A 16,795-nucleotide genomic window follows, 5' to 3' on the forward strand; every position below is an offset into this window, starting at 1 on the left:
ATAAAACCCCTTTGTAGATTTTCCTTAATATAATTTGTGGTAGCTGCAGTCTCAGGCAATGCACCTTAACCGGAATCAGATCAATGGCGCAATCCCATGGAGGATGAGGAGGCAACCGTTCAGCGTTAGATTTATTATAAACATCAGCAAAAGTGGAATACTGTGGTGGCAAAGCAGAGATGTTAGAGTCTGGTGAAGCAAGAAGAGTTCTTAAAGGCTTGACTTGAGTAAGACATCTACCTGAACAGGCTTTACCCCAAGCTGTAATCTGAGAAGAAGGCCAATCTAATTGTGGCGAGTGGAGGTGGAGCCATGGTAGACCAACAATATGCGGACTGGTGGTAAGAGGAGGAACAAGGAAAGAAATGTCCTCCCGATGGAGTGCTCCTACTTATAAACAGAGTGGGCTAGTGCGATGCTGAATAAGACCGTTGGTAAGGTGAGCTCCATCAATACCAGTAATCATAATAGATTTCTCCAAAGGCACTGTAGGAAGAGCCAACTGCTTAACGAGATGTAGAGAGATAACATTCCCTGCAGCTCCTGAATCCAACAATGCAGTAGTATGTGCAGTCTCAGAAGCCCAATGTAAACTACCAGAAAATGAACAAATTTGGTCCAAAAAAAAATCCAGAGAGTGGTGGAATGCCCCTAGCCTGACCTCTCCTTATCAAACAAGCTAAGGTCTGGTGTTTCCCAACCGTTTAGAACAAAGTTTAAGAACATGTCCAGCATCCCCACAATAAAGTCAGAGTTTATTTTTGATTCTCTTTTTCCTCTCTTCAGGAGTTAGACGAGAATGACCCAACTGCATGGTTTCATCCGGAGAACCAGAAATTTGAAAACGAGGAGATAGCCTAAAAGATGAACATCTAGGATTCTCCACTCTATTACATAATGAAATTAAGGAATTCAAGGTTGCTGGTAAATTTTGAGAGGACAAAGCATCCTTGACTTTATCGGAAAGGCTTTGCCAGAAGATAGCTAGCAAAGCTTCATCGTTCCATTGTAATTCGGAGGAGAGAGTCTGAAACTCGATTACATATTGGGCCCCTGAGAGTGAGCCCTGGCATAACCGGAGAATACTGGAGGCTGAGGAAATAACTCACCCTGGTTTATCAAAAATCCTTCTGAAAGTAGCAATGAAGGTCGAGCTGTCATTTAATAGATTATCATTCCGTTCCCACAAAGGGAAAGCACAGGCCAGAGCATTCCTAGATAAAGGAGAAATAATATATGCAGCTTTGGACCATGAAGAAGGAAAATTCTGTGGAAAAAGTTCAAATTGAATAAGATATTGATTCAGGAAGCCCCTGCAAGATTTAGGATCACCATCAAACTTAGAAGGCATTGGCCAGCGTAGGGCAGAAGAATTTAAAGGAGTCTCTGGAACAACTGAATGAACAGCCATCTGTACCTTAGTAGGCAGAGATGATGAAGCTTGAAACTTGTCCATACGAGTAGCCAATGTCTGAAGACATTGAAGCAATTGAATCTGCATGGCGTCTTGAAGTTCCAATCTACCAACCAGATGTTGGAGTAAATCTTTAGCAGAGGGTCCTGCCTCAGGATCTGTCATGGCTGGTTCTTACTGTCAGGTTTGCACACTAAGAAGTGCAAGGGGATCCTGCTGTCTCAACTGGTATTGACTAGATTCCCCTAGAGGCGCGGAGTCTAACAGGGTGGAAGGTATTAACCAGGGAATTCCGCAAGGGAATTTTGGACTTTAGCAGCTTCCACCCTGCAGGCCGCGGCCCTCCAGTGAAGTTCCCAGTGTGACAGATGGGAGATCAGATCTAAACAGCATACAGAGAGATACAGTTCAGGTATCGGTTGATAATAAAAAAAATTACCACTTAGAAGTGGAACATGTATGCAAGCTTCAGTGGAGCACAGAATACACTGCAGATGATGGCTGTGTGCAGAAGAGTAGAAACAATCAATAGAGTTCCACAATGTAGGCAGAATACATAGTGAGCGTAGACAACAGCAAGTACTCCTAGGAAATGGAATATAAATATAAAGTTCACTGGAGTGCAGAGATTACTGCGAATGTTGGGGCACGGCTGTTATACAAGAGAGTAGAAACGGTCAATGGAGTTAACGGTCCAAGCTGATACATAGTGAGCACTAGCAACAGCGAGTACCACTAACAGGGAAATAGAATGTAAGTGCAATTGAATTCAAATATGCAGCAACGATGAAGAGATACAGACTGCCTCAAGTATGTAGAACGGTTCAGCAGTAGCCAGCGGTGCGTGCAGAGCCTGCCACGAACATTGGTCACCACAATTGCCATGAATGGGTGGAACAGGAGCACAGAGATCAGAGGAATCCAAATATGCAGCAACGATGAGCCACGGCTACTACAGGGATGTGGAACAATTCAGCAGTAGACAGCGGTGCATGCAGTGTAGCTAGCGGGCGTTGATCACAGCGATTATTACAGATGAGTAAAACAGGTGAGCAGAGATCAGCGTACTCCGAATATGCAGCAAACGATGACCCACGGCTTACCACAGGGATGTGGAACGAGTTAGCATTAGTCAGCTCTGTATGCAGAGTAGCTAGCGGGCGTTGATCACAGCGATTACCACGCATGAGTGGAGCAGGTGAGCAGAGATCAGCAGACTCCGAATATGCAGAACACGATGACCCACGGCTTACCACAGGGATGTGGAACGAGTTAGCAGTAGTCAGCAGTTTATGCAGAGTAGCTAGCGGGCGTTGATCACAGCGATTACCACAGAGGAGTGGAGCAGGTGACCAGAGATCAGTGGACTCCGAATATGCAGTAAACAATGATCCACGATCCACAGGGATGTGGAACGAGTTAGCAGAGTCAGTGTGTATGCAGAGTGGCTAGCAGCCGTAGATCTCAGCAATCGCCGCAGGTGAACGAAACAGATAAGCAGAATAGATAATAACGGAAACCGGCAGCTGACCAAGGCCAGATGTAAACTTGAAGAACCAGCAATGGATAGGTGAAAGGAGGAGCCTTATAAAGGAGGACTGACCAATAGTAGAGCTGACTAAAACCACAGGTGAAGTAATCACAGATGTAAACCGTGGCTGGCAGCCAGTACTAAGAAGAGATTTAACGTGAGAATCAGTGCTTTGAGGCTCGGGTGGAGATACCCGGGGAGCGGAGTGTGACATGACTGCATGTGTTTCCTTGCAGATAACCATGGTTAACAGAGGAAGAAGAATGATTTCAAGCAACAACCTTCTTTAAAAGATTTCAGTCTGTTATTCTAACTCAGTCAGCGTGACAGAGTGATCTCCAGCCTTGTCCTCGTCAACTCTCTGACCTATGCTAATGAGAGAATCACTGACCTGATGTCAGCTGGTCCTTTTGTGGCAGAGCTGAAATGCAGTGGACATGTTGTTTTTGGGATAAAATTCTTTGTTATGGCAAAGAGGGACTTTGAAATTAATTGAAATTCATCTGATCACTCATCATGACATTCTGGAGTATATGCAAATTGCCATCATAAAAACTGAGGCAGCAGACTTTGTGAAAAATAATATTTGTGTCATTCTCAAAACTTTTGGCCATGATTGCAATATAATAAAAGGGACTGCATGGAAATTAAGTAAAAACTATCAAACTAGCAAGCCAAAAATTATGATTACTTTTTATCTGGTTCAGTTTTTTTTCAATTAAGATGTTTGGGGGCCATCATGCCATGATTGACAAATCCAAAGAGATTCTATTCTTTAAATATTTTGAACATTAAAATGTGTCACCCTCATTAATATGTACAATGGGAATTAATTTACAAAGACAATCCTTATGAAAAGGGTACATTTTGCCTGGGGTGGAATTAAATACTAGGGGTCTGATTCATTGAGGATCTTAATTTAAGAAACTTCTTATTTAAGTCTCCTGGACAAAACCATGTTACAATGCAAAGGGTGCAAATTAGTATTCTGTTTTGCACATTTTTTTAATGTAGCACACAAATACTTGATAGCTTATTTGTACACTGAAATTTAAAGTTGATATTTGTGTGCTACATGAAAAAACAGTCAGTATTTAACTTATGTGCAAAACAGAATACTAAATGCACCCCTTGCATTGTAACATGGTTTTGTCCAGGAGACTTAAATAAGAAGTTTCTTAAGTTAAGATCCTTAATGAATCAGGCCCTACATGAATAAATGGTTATATAATTGATGCAAGAATAACTTTTTTTTTTACACCAAAGAGACTACTACTGATGAGGTGAGTCTAATAAGTGATGAAAGGGGTGTTTGTCAATGATTGGAAGGAAGGAGAGTCAATGAAGGTCAATAAACCAAACTTTTTTTGTACATCAATCAAGTACAAATTTGTTTATTCTGTTTAGCATTGTTCCTTGCTAATATTTATATATGTCTGGATTTCTCCTCTCCAATTGATAATATTGATAATATAGACAGAGAAAAGTAAAATTCAGTGATTCCCCAGAAAGGGACCCTTTAGAAGAATCACTGGAAATCATGTAAACAAATATGAAAGGCATTCTGGAGTTCTTGAATATCACACAGTGTGTGGGTGTTTTTCCAAAATGGCCCGGTTTTCCCTATCATCAGAGAGTATAAATGTTTTTTTTATTTCACATGGTGGGATTTGGGAATCCTTTGTTTTAGACAAATAGATATATGCCTCATCTTTTCTCTCATTTTCTTAATTTTTTTTATTTAGGCTTTAAAAAGAGTATTACCTCAGTCTGGAATTCCTAACTAAATAAATGTTTTCCCTTATTGACAAAAGTTCTAATACATTTACGTTTTTTTTCCTCGATTGAAAAAATAAATATGTTAGGTGTATAACCAGAGGTGGAACATGCATCATCAAGCCCTATAGTAAAAATTTTGGTACGGGCACAGAGATTCTGCTTAAAAGATCAGAGGAGGGACCTTTTCTGTGCATGCACTGTGGGGAGCTTTCACTGGCTCAGAAGAGTCATCCGCGCTGCTCTCAAAATGTGGTCTCAGGTGAAGTGGGGGTCTTGGAAAGAGGGGCCACCAGGTATTGCTGGGCCTTCTTCATTCCGGCCCTACCTCCTGCACTTCGCAACACTGCATGTAACCAGGGCTGCCGAGAGGGGGGGGGCGGGTACATTTTACCCGGGGGGAGCTGGAACAAAAAAAAAAAAAAAAAAATCGTACTCACGTGATCGTGGCGCAGCGTCCCTCCTCTTCTCTCTGCTCCATTCACACTGACTGTCGGGCATGACGTCATCAGGAACCGGAAATGACGTCCCTGTCGTCAAGGTGACGGCCTGGATGTCAGGGGGAGCAGGAAGCGAGCTGCTGCTGCTGTGAGTACCGCCGCGGCTCGTGACAGTACCCCCCTTCTTGAGGAGGGGTTAAGGAACCCCGACACCCAGGTTTCTTAGGAAATTTCTTGAAGAACTCCTTTAGATGCTTGGTAGCATAGAGCTGTCTTCGCGGAACCCAAGACCGCTCTTCCAAACCTCGATTCTTCTGCACCTGACCCTGCACCTTCTTAGAATCAAGAATCTTCTGAATAATGAATTTTTGAGGTCTGTTCCGATTCTGTTCAAGCGAACTTGGAAGCTGGAATTGACTTGGGTAAAGCACAGGTTTAAGCAGGGAGCAATGGAATGTGTTGGGGATCCTCAACGACCTAGGAATTCTTAACCTAAATGCTACAGAATTAATCTGTTTGACAATGGGGAAGGGACCGATGATTTTAGGCCCCAGTTTCTTGCAAGGCTGCCTGAGCCAAATATTTTTTGTAGAAAGCCACACTTTCTGGCCCACTTTAAAGGGGCAGGTGGTATGGTGGCGATCCAAATTTTTTTTTTGCAAAGAATGAGGCCCGTTTCAAAGAGAATTGCACTTTTTTCCAGATGACCTTGAGGTCAGCAGCTGTGGAACGAATCTCTGGGATATCAGTGGATCTGAGGGAATACAAGGAATTGGACCTGGGATGAAAACCAAAGTTGCAGTAGAATGGAGAGATTTGCGTAGATGAATGACATGAGTTGTTATAGGCAAATTCGGCCCAAAGCAATAAGGAGGACCAGTTGTCGTGAAATTCGGAAGTGTAACACCGTAAGAACTGCTCTAAGGACTGATTAACCCTTTCAGTTTACCCATTAGACTGAGGGTGGTATGCAGACGAAAGGCTAATCTTGATTCCAAACAGGGTACAAAAGGATTTCCAAAATTGTGCTATAAATTGAGACCCACGATCCGACACGATATCGGTAGGAAGTCCATGGAGACGGAATATATGCTGGATGAACAGGACAGCCAAATCTCAAGCACTACGGAGTCTAGGTAACGGTACGAAGTGTAACATTTTACTGAAGCGGTCAACTACCACCCATATGGTGTTATATCCCACAGAGAGTGGTAGATCGACTATAAAGTCCATTGATAAGTGTGTCCAAGGTTTTGCAGAGACGGGCAATGGAACCAATGGGCATACAGGACGACTCCTGGGGACTTTATTCCTGGCACAGTTTTCACAAGAGAGGACATAACCTCTGACGTCAGCGGACAATGACGACCACCAGACAGTTCGGGAGAGAATCTCCAGCGTTTTCTGAATTCCAGGATGTCCAGCAGTCTTACTATTATGTGCCTCTGCAGAACCACCTTCCTTAAATGAACCGGAACAAATAAACGTCCCTCTGGTATATTATCAAGAGCTAGTCTTTGGAACCTTTGAAGTGTTGTGCTCAGGTCTTGAGTTAGCCCAGCATGAATTATGGAAGAAGGAATGAAAGGTTCTGGATTAGTAACTGGAACATGATGTGCCAAGAAGCTCCGAGATAGGGCATCTGCCCGAATATTTTAGAACCTGGTCGGTAGGTGATCACGAAATTGAAGCGAGTAAAGAACAACGACCAACAGGCCTGTCTGGGGTTCAGGCGTTTGGCCGATTGTATATATTATAGGTTCTTGTGATCTGTAATAACGGAAATTTGATGTGTTACACCCTCCAGCCAATGTCGCCACTCCTCAAAGGCCCATTTAATGGCCAGTAGTTCCTTATTGCCCACATCATAGTTGGCCTCAGCTGAAGAGAACTTACGGGAGAAGTAGGCACATGGGTGGTGCAGACGGTGAGTAAGAGGGTCTTTCTGAGACAATATAGCACCAGCACCGGCATCAGAGGCGTCGACCTCAAGAACAAATGGTTTAGTAGGATTCGGGTGTCTAAGGACCTGAGCGGACACAAAAGCTTTCTTCAAACTTTCAAATGAGGCTACTGCTTGGGGCGACCAATTAGTTGGATCCATTCCTTGGCGGGTAAGGGTGACAATAGGAGCCACAATGTCAGCAAAGCCACAAATGAACCTTCTATAATAATTGGCGAAGCCCAGGAACCTCTGCACCGCCTTGAGATTGTTTGGTTGCACCCAATCCAGGATAGCTTAGACCTTAGTTTGATCCATGGAGAATCCCTCTGCAGAGATTACATAACCTAGAAAGGATACCTTCTGTCACGGGCACTAGGAGTCTTTACCCAGTTTCACCAGCTGATGGTCTTATCAGAGCAGTTGAGTTGGTATATGATACTCTGATGGCAGGGTGATAATGGAACTGGAAACAGCAGATGGTTAGAGAATGCTCAGAAACTAGCAGCACTGGTAAACAATAGGTTACTGAACACGAGGATCTGGATGGACAAGGACACGTGAGGGTAGTCAGTGGTCTGCGCACGGCAAGTTGTACCACTGCTATAGTGAGAAGAATGTCCAGGAGTAATAAGGAGGTGGAAGTCAGCGGTCTGCGTATAGCAAGTTGTACCGCTGTCTGTAGTGAAGGAATGGAATCCAGGTGAAGGTAACGGGGAAGTCAGTGGTTTGCGTGTAGCAAGTTGTACCACTGCTTATGTGAGAGGATATATGCAACTGGTGACACAGGGAAACAGGAATCAGTGGTTTGCCTCTAGCAAGTTGTACCACTGAATATATATGTGAGGAAGGACACGAGGAGATAAATGCAATGCAGAGTCTACACGGGTACACTGAACTTGATCCCACGTTGAACTGCACACAATAATAATAATGAATGAACAGCACTGCACAGATAAACAAAGTCACTAGAATAGTCCAGCAAAAGGAAACACAGTCAATAATAGCAATAGTCTCAGAGGATGGAAACTCCGGAGGAGAACAACTCAGTCCAGATGGATATGCAATACACCAGCACAGTCAATGAGTAATATGCATACCGTGGTTCAGATGAGCAGGCTGTTAGAGATAGCTGCAGGGATACCTCAGCGGCAGGGAACAGACGAGATGAGAAGTCCTTGCAGAATGGAAGCGGCAGGTAGGTGCAGCGCACTGTAGGTAGGACAGCAAGGACGACAAATACTCAGGAAGCAGTATTATCGAATTGAACAGCAGGAGACCACGGGAGAGTTGAAGCGATGTAGCAGAGCTGGAAGCCGAGGAGCGTAGACTCGATGCTAACAGGCAAGTTGACACAAATGGACACACTGTAGAAGCAGTAGGCAGCGGGTCAGCTGACGGCAGGTAGAATGCAGACTGGAACGCTGAGACGAGCAGGACTCTGTAGACACGCTGAAGTAGCTAACAGGAATCAGCTGGAACAGTAGCGATGTAACACAGGAGAGTTTGAAGTAATCTGTAACTGTAGATACACGGAGGCAGCAGATAGGAATCAGCTGCTGGAGTCACGATGACGCACAGGAGAGTTTGCAGTAATCTGTAACTGTAGATACATGGAGGCAGCAGATAGGAATCAGCTGCTGGAGTCACGATGAAACACAGGAGAGTTTGCAGTCATCTGTAACTGTAGATATACGGAGACAGCGGATAGGAATCAGCTGCTGGACACACGATGAAACACAGGAGAGTTTGCAGTAATCTGTAACTGTAGATACACGGAGGCAGCGGATAGGAATCAGCTGCTGGAGTCACGATGACACACAGGAGAGTTTGCAGTAATCTGTAACTGTAGATACACGGAGGCAGCGGATAGGAATCAGCTGCTGGAGTCACGATGAAACAAAGGAGAGTTTGCAGTAATCTGTAACTGTAGATATACGGAGGCAGCGGATAGGAATCAGCTGCTGGAGACACGATGAAACACAGGAGAGTTTGCAGTAATCTGTAACTGTAGATACACGGAGGCAGCGGATAGGAATCAGCTGCTGAAGACACTAGGAACACGAGGAATAGAAGTGGTCTGGAAACCACAAACGGCAAACAGGAATCAGCATAAGCTGAACACACGAGCAGGCACTGGAACACCTTCAGAGACTCATGAGGAATGAGACTCCAAGATCAGGCCACGTGGTATTGACCACAGGTGCTTAATATAGGGAGTGTTGCCTGATCAGCCAATTAAGTTAAAGGAACAGAACTGAAGGTTAAAAGGGACTGCACATGTGCAGTACCTCATTATAATGGACGGACACGGTTCCTAGCTACCTTAGAAGTAGCACTCACAGTCCGGTGAGTGACACCTTCTGCACCTCAAACTCACATTTCTCTAGTTTGGCGTAAAGATGGTTTTCTCATAATTTCTGTAGAACTTGTTTGACGTGGCCCCGATGTATCGATAATGATTTGGAATATATGAGGATATTGTCTAAATAGACAACCACAAAAAGATCAAGGAACTCTCGAAGAGCTTCGTTAGTCAGATCTTGGAACACTGCAGGTGCGTTGCTAAGACCAAACGGCATGACCAGATATTCGTAGTGGCCAGAATGTGTGTTGAACGCCGTCTTCCACTCGTCTCCTTCTTTAATACGGATGAGGTTATAAGCTCCACGAAGATCAATTTTAGTGAAGACAATAGCACCTCTTTACTGATCGATTAACACGGAGATGAAGGGAAGGGGGTAAGTGTTCTTAACTGTAATGAGATTCAGTCCCCAATAATCTATACAAGGTTGTAGACCTCCATCTTTTTTGGATACGAAGAAGCATCCAGCTCCTACTGGAGATTTAGATGGCCTGATGAAACCTTTCTCCAAGTTTTCATCTACATACTCCTGCATGGATTTGGTCTCTGGACCAGAGAGAGAGTACAAACGTCCCTTGGGTAACCAGGAATAAGCTCGATGGCACAGTCGAAGTCATGGTGAGGTGGTAAGGTGTCAGCAGCCTTTTGAAGATTACATCCCAGAACTCATGGTATTGTGAGGGAAGTTGCTCCGGAATAGACTGAATGATTCGCAGAGGCATAGTTAAACAAGATTGTGTACAATAAGAGCTCCACTGGATAATTTCTCCTTTCACCCAATCCACGACAGGGTTATGACGGGAAAGCCAAGGATGGCGCAGGATCAATGGAACTGACGGACAGTCGATAAGAAAGAAGGTCATTGACTCTGAATAGAGAGCTCCAATGTTCAGTTGCTGTAACGGGGTCTCCCAAGTAATCTTGCCACCAGGCAATGGACTCCCATCTAAGCCACAAACAGTAATGGCAGATTTGAGCTTCACAGTCGGAATTCCCTGCAGAGCGGGCAAACCTGATGTTGAGGAAGTTGCCTGCAGCTCCACAATCAATGAAGGCCGACAGGGCCACAGAACTGGCACCGAAAGTGACTTGTGCGGGAATCAGGACAGTATTCTTTTGGGAAACAACTTGCAGACCTAGGTGGACCTTCCCCAGACATGCTCCTTTTTCAGGTTTGTGAGGACAAGAGCAGGGGAATTGGCCTTTATTACCACAATAAAGACATAGGCCTTATAACCGTCTTTTGTCACTTTCCTCAGGAGAAAGGCGATACACCCCTGAATGCATAGGCTCCTCAACATCCATAGGAACTGGAATACATACAGGCGAAAAGGAAGATGCCTCTTTCTCTGTCCTCCTTTCCTTGATTCTCCTGTCAATTTTAATGGCGAGATGCATAAGGCTCTCCAACGAGGTGGGGGAAATATACTGCACAAGTGAATCTTTAATCTGCTCTGACAGTCCTAGGCGAAACTAGCTGCGTAACGCTGGATCATTCCATTCACTGTCAGGTGACCATCTGCGGAATTCAGCGCAGTATTCTTCTGCCGAACGCCGGCCTTGCTTTAAGGTCCGTAGATTAGCCTCAGCGGAGGCAACTCTATCTGGGTCATCGTAGAGGAGACCCAATTCATTAAAGAAAGCTTCCAAAGATTGCAAGAAAGGACTAGACTGTGGCAGGGTGAAGGCCCAAGACTGGGGATCACCCTGCAGGAGGGAGATGACAATTCCGACTCTCTGCTGTTCTGAACCAGAAGACCGAGGTTTCAGCCAAAAGTAGAGTTTGCAGCTTTCCTTAAAGTTCCGGAACAGGGCTCTATTTCCAGAGAAGCGGTCCGGGAAATTTAACTTGGGTTCATCAACGGGACCGGAAAAGGCTAGTGTAGTCCAGGAGTCCTCCTCTTGAGCTGACAAACGCTGGGACAATCCCCGGACCATTTGATACAGGGTCTCAACATGACTCGCCAGGGCTTGAAATGGAGACAATTTGGTTCCGCTTTCATCCATCCCAATTTGGTCTCCAGAATGTCTGTGGGCCAGTTATAATGTTATGAACCCCTCCAGCTGGTACAACAAAACCCGGAGTCTGCTCCGAAAGCCTGGTGTTCAGGCTAGTGGTGGGAGCAGACTTGGCCGCAGACTAACAGAGGGTCGTGAAATGTGCACCGGCTGGGGAGAACCTAGGAAAGCAGAGAGAAGTCCAGGCAATGGTCGAGGGCCGGCAGCAGACAGCGAATCCAATATACAGGCCGAGGTCAGAGGTCACAGGCTTGATAGCAAGGTCCAAGATAGGGGCAAGAAGGTTCAGGGTCACGAGCAAACAGGCAGGGTCCAAATCCAAGCAAGGGGTCATACACGAGAAAACAATCTGAGTTTAAACACCAACAGGGCTCAGAAGCAGGCAGCAGTACTGTGAACAGAACGCTATAACCGGCAGTGAGGCTGCAGACCTCACTGCCTTAAATACTGGTGGCCACCAATCAGAGCCTAGCTCTGAAAACACCCACTGGAGTCACTAATGAATGTACCAAGCCCCCACATTAATTAGCCCACAGGCTGTGCACTGCCGGGACGCAGCGCTATGCGAGAGGCGTCCTGCCGTTGCCTTGATGATGTCCCGGTCGTCAAGGTGATGGCCGGAATGTCAGGGGGAGCAGGAAGCGAGCCGCGGCGGCTGTGAGTATCACCGCGGCTCGTGACACAGAGAGGCTGAGAGTAAAAAAACCGGGGGAGAGAGACACAGAGTAAAAAAAAAAAGGGGAGAGAGCCACAGATTAAAAATAAAAGGGGAGAGAAGCACAGATTAAAAAAAAAAAGGGGAGAGGATCAGAGTGAAAAAGAAGGGGCAGAGAGTCTGAGAGTAAAAAAAACGGGGGAGAGAGGCACAGAGTGAAAAAAGAAGGAGGGAAAGCAGCATGGAGGGTGCAGTGTGAGCATAAGGGGGCACAGTGTAGTTGTGATGAAGGGGCACAGTATTGTGTGTGTGATGGCACAGGGGGCTTGTTGCAATGTAATGTGTGTGAGGTAGGTGGCGGCTAATTAATGGGCACTATTTTGTTTGTAAGGTGATGGTGAGGCAATTTAATAGTGGGACTATTAATTTAAGATGGGGTGGGTTGGGGGCAATTGAATATAGGGGTGAGTTTGGGGAGAATGAGGTCCATTTATTAAATGTGACTATGAATTATTTAATGGCAGTGATGGTTGCGGGAAATAGGTATTGCTGGGGCTGTTTGCAGGAAGGGAATAGGTTTATTTATTAAATGTGAATACTATTATTTTAATGTTGGGGCTGGAGGAAGGCCTAACTATTAATCGTGGGTGCTATTGATTTAACGCCGGGGCTGGCTATAATTTTCTAAATGTAGCCATTTTTTTTCCAAATAGGTCCTTCAACATTCCAAGATCCAGACAAGCCACAACTAAAGAAACATGCAGCCACAGATGGAGAAAGTGAGAAGAACAGGTAGGAGAGAGCAGCACAGTCTGTCAAATGTTGTGATTCTAGTAGGGACAATGCCAATTTTTGGTGAGTGTTGTGCCCAATGTAAGGTGCAGGCCAAGACTGAACTCTTTGTGAACACACTGCATTCTTTTTATACTACACTGTGGTGCTAGATGTCCTGAAAGTCAGGAGTGCTTGAACATAACGTATATACTCGAGTATAAGTCGACCCGAATATAAGCCGAGGCACCTAATTTTACTACATAAAACTGGGAAAACTTATTTACTCGAGTATAAGCCTAGGGTGGAAAAGAGCGCTAATTTAAAAACCTAAATAAAAATGATAGGTTCAATCTATGAAATCATTTTTAGCTAAACCCATAAATAACAGTAGATGACAAGGAACATTCATAAATGATTATAAAATCATTGGCATTGGGTACAACCTAACCGAAATAAAGGGGTATATAAGGGGTAGGGATATAAATGTATGAACATGGTGGCTGTATTGTTTGTTTATTATGTAATTGCACTGTAAATTAAAAAAAAGGAGAGAGAGAGAGACAGAGAGAGAGAGACAGAGACAGAGACAGAGACAGAGACAGAGAGTTTTTTTCACTTACCCGGCAGTGGAACGCATATGCGTTCCAACAACAGGAAGTTCGGCATTTGGAACGCAAACTGCCGAACTTCCTGTGTTGGAGCGCATATGCAGAAGTTGAAGCCGAGGGACCGGACACCAGGTAAGTTCACCCGTGTATAAGCCGAGTGCCCTTTTTCAGCATACAAAAGTATGCTGAAAAACTCGGCTTATACACGAGTATATACGGTATGTGACGCTCTGGCGAATTCAGAGCCTAGTGATTTTGATGTGTTAGCCACGCCCCAATGGCGCATTTGCCATGCCCACAAATGCATGACCACACCACAGAAAAATCTTGCGCCGCCAAAATGTTTTAACATACTCGACTATAAGGGGGGCCCCATGAATTTGTTGCACCGGGGCCCTGAATTCCTCTTGGCAGCCCTGCATGTAACCACAACTTATGAATGTATCACACTGCCACCGTTAAGACAGGAATAGGAACAGCAGCTGTAGGTTCAGATATTACTGTAACTGTAATTAACAACAGTGTGATTGAAAAAGAATATTCCAATCTCCCACTATTTGTTATCAATATAAATACATAAACACAAATATATATTCATGTGTGGGTTCACTCTCAAAGCAGGATAAAAGTAAAGATCAGTAGTCTCCATCTTGTTCTAATGCTTTGATCAAAACTGATCTCAAGTGTTGATAAAATGGGCAGGGGATATTAGGGACCCCTGTCAAGCATACTGGGAGCAGTGGGGTGGTAAAGTTGCCACTCCTAAGTATCCAATCTTGTCAGTTACACCCCCACACATTTCTGGGGGCTCAGAAAGAGCCCATGAGCTTTTGAACATGGGGCTGAAAACCTCTGGAAGGTGCCATGCACCTTTTTTGAAACCCTCCCTATATTGGAACCATACAAAGCATGGAGCAGCATGGAGCCAACTCTGTACTTTGTTATAAAATCCCTTACTCTCCGAGTACTCCTGATGCCTGTGCAAATATCTGCTCCTCTTCAAATGTGGTTATCTTGCTCCACAAACCCACGTGCCTCAGAAGAAATCTAGGTGCACTTGTGCAAATTGAGGCACACATAAAGTCCAAAGTTGCATTTCCACTGATGAACTGCTGTTTTGTGCTTCATAAATAACTTCCACTATTTTCATTTTCAGTATTAGTTAAACACATTTCAGTGTTACGAGCTGCTGCCCCCCGCGCAACAACTCGCCTGCCTTCTCTGTTGCTATTGTCTTGGTTGTTGCCCAGCTATTGTCAGGGTAATGGTTGGGACGCTCTCTTGTTCAGCGCAGCATCCCAGAAACTTCTGACAGCAGGGCGTGTGCAGGGGCATACTAATTAATTAGCCAGACATATAGGGAAAGCTCATTGGTCAGCCTCAGTATTTAAGGCAGGGAGGTCCTAGCCTCCCTACCGGTTATAGTGTTGTGGGACCTGGTAGCTGACCTGCTCCAAGTGCTGTGGATACTCTGTCTGTTTGATTTTGATTCTAGTTGTGATCTTTGGCTTGTTTCTGGACCCTTTTCAAACTCTGATTGTACTGACCTCTGACTTTGTTACTAGATATCTTTGCTCGCTGCCAGCCCTGACCCTTGGCCTGTCCCTGATTCTCCTGCTTGCTATGGACCCCTGACCATCCACTCCTTTTTTGTCTCCCGCCTCCTACCTCCCTGCTGTGGTATTGCATATAATTTTCTACTATGCTACAGTTAAAACCTGGGGTATACAAATACCTGTGAGTGTAGAAAGTTCTACTGCAAAGGCGGCTGCTATAGACGTACACCTCTGTTCACCAGTTCTAGAAGTTTATGTCAATAGCTGCTGACCGTAACACAAGTACCTATTAAATGTTTGCAAAAAAGTTATTGATAGAGTTGTATGCAATTTATGCATATCGCTTAAGCATAAATTGCATCTCGTAAATTAAGTTAGCATTCCAAAATAGTAAGCAAACTGCATACATTTAGGTAAGATATGTAGTAAAATGTATCTTATGTTACAAGCGTCTGATAGGGTAGCAGTGGCTACAGCCTCTGTAAGACCACAAATAAATAAATAGTAATAAAAACAGTATGTCCCCTACATAAGCAGCCATAATGCTGCCAGCCTAGGCTAGTACTAGCAAAATTGGAGAGACAAAAAGTGTGGGGTTGCCCCCTAGTTTAATAGTAGCACTAGGCTTTGTCAGCCAGGGCTGGTGGCACAATAGCAGCATGTGGCCCCACTGCAAAATTAACCCTAGGCTGGTCAGTGCAGGTCTGGGTTGCCTAGGGAGATTGGGACTGCAATAAAAATATGCCCCCTGAGGTATAACCAGTCCCATGCTTAAAAGCACTAGGGGCTAGATTTACTAAACTGCGGGTTTGGAAAAGTGGAGATGTTGCCTATAGCAACCAATCAGATACTAGCTTTCATTTATTTAGTGCATTCTACAAAATGACAGCTAGAATCTGATTGGTTGCTATAGGCAACATCTCCACTTTTTCAAACCTGCAGTTTAGTAAATATACCCCTACGTTTCTACCCACACTTGATGCGGTGTGGGTAATAGTATAAAAATAGAATTAAAAAAGTTTTTTCACCTGTGGTGCACTACAGGTCCCATTATGCAAATGCTGCATTTAAGTGTTTGAGCATGCTAGTACTTATAGTATTTACAAGCACCAGAATACCCAAGGCTGCCTGTCCTGTGGGGAAACACAAGTTACCAGCATGCCCTGTGAACTGGGACTTGTAGAGCGCCATTGAAAAATGTCAGTAAGGCACACACACTGTTTAAAAAATAAATTTATGTGCACATTCTATCTAGCAAAAAGCAAATGAAAACAATTTCTTTGAAAAAAAAATGAGTGAATCAGTAATAGCTAGCAAGCACTTATTCATTGTTGGGATTTACAATGGTATTATTTTACAATTACATTTAATAACCAAAATGAAGTAATATAAGACAGCTAATTTTAGAATCAAATTTAAAGGTAATATAACGCTATAATTGTAACCTTATTCCTATAGAGAAAACTTTGTTATGCTTACAATTATTTCAGCCTACGATCCATGAAAATATTAACTCTAATCATATTGAATCTTCCAATCCAGTAGTGCTTGAAACTGTGTTTAGGAAATTGTGAAGTGTAACCCTTGGACAAATAAGGAAAGGCAAATAATTCTATGTTTCGTAACCCATAGCAAACTGGTACAAGCCAGACTAATGAAAGCAATATAGTGTAAGTCTATGGACGTAAATGTATTTTGTCTGAGTAATAGATGAA

This window comes from Mixophyes fleayi, chromosome 7 (assembly GCF_038048845.1).
Source record: "Mixophyes fleayi isolate aMixFle1 chromosome 7, aMixFle1.hap1, whole genome shotgun sequence".
Lineage (NCBI taxonomy): Eukaryota > Metazoa > Chordata > Amphibia > Anura > Limnodynastidae > Mixophyes > Mixophyes fleayi.